The sequence below is a fragment of the Muntiacus reevesi genome, chromosome X (assembly GCF_963930625.1).
Source record: "Muntiacus reevesi chromosome X, mMunRee1.1, whole genome shotgun sequence".
NCBI lineage: Eukaryota > Metazoa > Chordata > Mammalia > Artiodactyla > Cervidae > Muntiacus > Muntiacus reevesi.
The window spans coordinates 130,174,997-130,180,748 of record NC_089271.1 but is presented as its reverse complement, the minus strand read 5'-3'; the positions used below and the strand labels follow the sequence as shown (position 1 = coordinate 130,180,748).

Below are 5,752 nucleotides of genomic sequence, written 5' to 3'. Positions count from 1 at the left end.
TCCCCTTCTCCTCCTGCCCTCAATCTTTCCCAGCATCAGGGTCTTTTCAAATGAGTCAGCACTTCGCATCAGGTGGCCAAAGTATTGGAGTTTCAGCTTCAACATCAGTCCTTCCAGTGAACACCCAGGACTGATCTCCTTTAGGATGGACTGGTTGGATCTCCTTGCAGTCCAAGGGACTCTCAAGAGTCTTCTCCAACACCACAGTTCAAAAGCATCAATTTTTCTGCACTCAGCTTTCTTTATAGTCCAACTCTCACATCCATACATGACCACTGGAAAAACCATAGCCTTGACTAGACGGAAATTGTTGACAAAGTAATCTCTCTGCTTTTCAATATGCTGTCTAGGTTGGTCATAACTTTCCTTCCAAGGAGTAAGCATCTTTTAATTTCATGGCTGCAATCACCATCTGCAGTGATTTTGGAGCCCAGAAAAATAAAGTCAGCCACTGTTTCCACTGTTTCCCCATCTATTTGCCATGAAGTGATGGGACCAGATGCCATGATCTTAGTTTTCTGAATGTTGCGCTTTAAGCCAACTTTTTCACTCTCCTCTTTCACTTTCATCAAGAGGCTCTTTAGTTCTTCTACACTTTCTGCCATAAGGGTGGTGTCATCTGCATATCTCAAGTTATTGGTATTTCTCCTGGCAATCTTGATTCCAGCTTGTGCTTCCTCCAGCCCAGCGTTTCTCATGATGTACTCTGTATATAAGTTAAATAAGCATGGTGACAATATACAGCCTTGAGGTACTCCTTTCCTGATTTGGAACCAGTCTGTTGTTTCATGTCCAGTTCTAACTCTTGCTCCCTGACCTGCATACAGATTTCTCAAGAGACAGGTCAGGTGGTCTGGTATTCCCATCTCTTTCAAAATTTTCCGCAGTTTATTGTGATCCACATAGTCAAAGGCTTTGGTATAGTCAATAAAGCAGAAATAGATGTTTTTCTGTAACTCTGTTGCTTTTTCAATGATTCAGCGGGTGTTGACAGTTTGATTTCTGGTTGCTCTGCCTTTTCTAAAACCAGCTTGAACATCTAGAAGTTCATGTATTGCTGAAGCCTGGCTTGGAGAATTTTGAGCATTACTTTACTAGCATGTGAGATAAGTGCAATTGTGCGGTAGTTTGAGCATTCTTTGGCATTGCCTTTCTTTGGGATTGGAACGAAAACTGACCTTTTCCAGTCCTGTGGCCACTGCTGAGTTTTCTAAATTTCTGGCATATTGAGTGCATCACTTTGACAGCATCATCTTTCAGGATTTGAAATAGCTCAACTGGAATTCCATCACCTCCATTAGCTTTGTTCGTAGTAATGCTTCCTAAGGCCCACTTGACTTCACATTCCAGGATATCTGGCTCTAGTTGAGTGTGAGTGATCACACCATAGTGATTATCTGGATCATGAAGAGCTTTTTTGTATAGTTCTTCTGTGTATTCTTGCCACCTCTTCTTAATATCTTCTGCTTCTGTTAGGTCCATACCATTTCTGTCCTTTATTGAGCCCATCTTTGAATGAAATGTTCCCTTGGTATCTCTAATTTTCTTGAAGAGATGTCTAGTCTTTCCCATTCTATTGTTTTCCTCTGTTTCTTTGCATTGATCACTGAGGTCTGAGGAGGCCTTACAAATAGTTGTAAAAAGAAGAGAAGCAAAAAGCAAAGGAGAAAAGGAAAGATATACCCATTTGAATGCAGAATTCCAAAGAATAGCAAGGAGAGATAAGACAGCCTTCCTCAGCGACTGAAGCATACATAGGGACAAAAAACATGGCAGCAACATGTTCACAAGAAAACTCTGTCCTCATTGCCAACTGCCAGAGAATAACCATCATCTCTCTTCTTTCATGGACCTTTGTGAATAAATAAATAACCACACAATTGACTAAAGTCAGAAACGTAAGACAGCATAGTATGACCATTGGTAGCGTTTTGTTTTTATCATCTCAGTTAATTCTCAAAACACCCTGGTGATGTAGTTACTATTACTATCCTCGTTTTACAGATGTAGAGACCAAGACTGAGTGATAATAAGTAACCTAACAGTTTAACCAGCTAGCAAATGGTTAGCACAGCCAGGATTTAGATGCCAACAATCTGGCTCCAGGGCCCCTCACTCCCATAAATCTAATACATCAAACCATGATTTGTGGTTATTACTTGAGGCTCCATTCAGTATTTAAGGTTTTAAAAGTGTGTAGCTAAGTAAAATTTAAAGAAAAACACTACTATGACTGATGCCAAAGTAAGGCAACATTTGTCAAGGGTAACATGGGTTAGTACAGTTGGGAAAACACAAATTCACTGTGGAAATCTGAGCTGTGAAGAGACACACTTCCTGAGCTGTCATAGAATTCTCAGCTAGTCTAATGCAAATCATGATGAAAACTCTAAAGTCTCTCATGAGATAACTAATATTAAGCCAAAATTGTGCATAGGCTATCAAGCCAAGAGAGGCAGAGGCCTGCTGTACTCAATCAGGGCCAACAGGAGGAGGAAACATCTTGGTTAAAATCAGGAAGAGGTATCAGATTGCCATCTCTTACCATCTTTTTGAAAAAGAATTGGTCATCAAACCCTTTTTTAGTTAATTTCTTACCCACTCTCCAGAAATATGAAGCAGAAGGGGCCCCTCCCCCACGCAGTGAACCAGTTCGGAGGAGCCGGTCGGGAGACCGGCCTGGCTCCCCTCCCTGGCCCCAACGGCGGGCAGACAACGATGCCGAACTTTTGCGCGGCCCCCAACTGCACGCAGTGAGACCTGGCCTTCTTCAGGTTCCTGCGGGATCTGGCCAGATGCCAGAAGTGGGTGGAGAACTGTAGGAGAGCAGACTTAGAAGAGAAAACACCTGATCAACTAAATAAACATTATCAATTGTGTGCCAAACACTTTGAAACTTCTATGATCTGCAGAACTAGTCCTTACAGGACAGTTCTAGATAATGCCATACCAACAATATTCAATCTTACCAGTCATTTGAATAATCCACATAGTAGACACAGAAAATGAATAAAAGAATTGAGTGAAGATGAAATCAGGACACTGAAACAGAAAAAAAAAAATTGATGAAACTTCTGAACAGGAACCAAAACATAAGGAAATAAACAACAGCAGTGGTCAGAATCCCAGTGCAGAAAAGGGGGTGAAGAGCAGGATGAAGACATTTTACCTTTAACTCTTGAAGAGAAGGAAAACAGAATATTTAAAATCTTTATTTGAAATTTTGATTCTTATGGGAAAACAAAACATACCTCTGGATGGCATGAAGCTGATGAAAACTGAAAAGGTCTTTTTACTCCTGATAACTTTCAAGCACTGCTAGAGTGCTGGATCAATTCTGGTGAAGAGGTTCTGAGAAAGCGCTTTGAGACAACAGCAGTTAACACATTGTTCTGTTCCAAAACACAGCAGAAACAGATGCTGGAGATCTGTGAGAGCTGCATTTGGGAAGAAACCCTCAGGGAAGTGAGAGATTCTCACTTCTTTTCCATCATCACTGATGATGTGGTGAACATCGCAGGGGAAGAGCACCTGCCTGTGTTGATGAGGTTTGTCGATGAAGCTCACAACCTGAGAGAGGAATTTGTAGACTTCCTGCCTTATGAAGCTGATGCAGAAATTTTGGCTGTGAAATTTCACACTACAAAAACTGAGAAATGGGGATTAAACATGGAGTATTGTCATGGCCAGGCTTACATTGTGTCTAGTGGATTTTCATCCAAAATGAAAGTTGTTGCTTCTAGACTTTTAGAGAAATATCCCCAAGCTATCTACACACTGTGCCCTTCCTGTCCCGTAAATATGTGGTTGGCAAAATCAGTGCCTGTTATGGGAGTATATGTTGCATTAAGAACAATTGAGGAAGTTTGTTCTTTTTTTCATCAATCACCACAACTGCTTTTAGAGCTTGAAAATGTAATTTTTGTCCTCTTTCAGAATAATGAAGAAAGGGGCAAAGAACTGAAGGGAATTTGCCATTCTCAGTGGACAGGCAGCATGATCCTTTTGAAATCTTAGTGGACCTCCTACAAGCACTTGTTCTATGTTTAGATGGTATAAATAGTGATACAAATGTTAGATGGAATAACTGTATAGCTGGCCGAGCATTTGTGCTCTGTAGTGAGATAACAGATTTTGATTTCATCGTTACCATTGTTGTTCTTAAAAATGTTTTATCTTTTACAAGAGCCTTTGGGAAAAATCTTCAGGGGCAAACCTCTGATGTTCTTTTTTGCAGCCACTAGCTTGACAGCAGTGTTACATTCACTAAATAAAGTGATGGAAAATATTGAAGGTTATCATGAATTTTGGTTTGAGGAAGCCACAAGTTTGGCAACCAAACTTGATATTCAGATGAAACTCCCAGGGAAATTTCGCAGAGCTCAGCACAGTAACCTGGAATCTCAGCTAACCTCTGAGAGTTACTATAAAGAAACTCTAAGTGTTCCAACTGTGGAACCCATTATTCAGTAACTGAAAGATTTTTCTCAGAACAGCACCTCAAAACTCTTAAGTGCTTACTCCTGGTACCCTCTGTCATGGGACAGCTCAAATTCAATACGTTAGAGGAGCACTATGCTGACATGTACCGAAGTGGCTTACCTAATCCTGGCACACTCTCTGCTGAGCTGCATTGTTGGAGGATCAAATGGAAACACAGAGGGAAGATATAGAACTTCCATCCTCTATGTACGAAGCCCTTCATCTACCAGACATCAAGTTTTTTCCTAATGTTTATGCATTGCTGAAGGTCCTATGTATTCTTCCTGTGATGAAAGTTGAGAAGGAACGCTATGAAAATGGGTGAAAGCATCTCAAAGCATACTTGAGGAACACTTTGACAGATCAAAGTTCAAGTAACCTTGCTTTGCTTAACATAAATTTTGATATAAAACACGATTTGGATTTAATGGTGGATACATACATCAAACTCTATACAAGTAAGTCAGAGTTTCCTACAGATAATTCGGAAACCACTGAAAATACCTAACAGACTTTTAACCTAGACTTTCTCTTATATTTGATATTTTAAAAAAACTTGTAAGAAATTTTAAAATATCTTACAGAAAAGTTGTAAGGGTAGGCCAGTTAACCACTGAATATCTTGACCTGTAGGCCTCCCATTGAGTACATTAGTCATTGATAATCTGCCTGTTTAAATGGCCTGTTCAAATACCCATGCTTTGGAGACCTAACTGTTCTTCCAGAAGATAGCATTGAAAGTACCATATTACAGTTTTATGTGATCTCTGCTAATGGCACTTTGGAATTGTTTTAGTTAAGTGATTTTAGACATTATGTTTATCACTGTGGATCAAATTGTCAGGTATTAAGTTATCAGATCTTTGAAAATATAAAATTAGAGGAGGTATAGGAGGAGGGAATGCATTTTGTAAAATGTTACAGTGAAGCTCATGACTGACTTTTGAATAGTAGGAGTTATAAGTATGCTATTAAAAATCTGTAAAGGACAGTTAAGAAAATTATCACACTATAAGAGAAACGTGTAAGCTTGTCAAACAAGGATTTCAGTGTAGATTTTCTCTTTATCAAATGAAGTTAAAACAACAAGTTAAAATTTGAATGGAAGAGCCTGCCATTGTTGTTCCACATCTGGTTATTGCTGTTCACATTCCTTGATTGAGCCTACGTCTTCATAAGCTTTTTGGCAGGTACATGTTGAACACTTCAGTTTCATGGTCAAGAAAGGATCAGAGGCCATGGATACTGACAACTGATTTGTCTGTTTTCT

The 5,752-nt window shown here is 39.6% G+C and overlaps 1 pseudogene; it reads left to right on the top strand.

Moving 5' to 3' along the window:
* The first annotated feature begins 2,718 nt into the window (after window positions 1-2,718).
* On the top strand, window positions 2,719-4,990 carry LOC136153187 (52 kDa repressor of the inhibitor of the protein kinase pseudogene; annotated as a pseudogene).
* The last annotated feature ends 762 nt before the right edge of the window (window positions 4,991-5,752 follow it).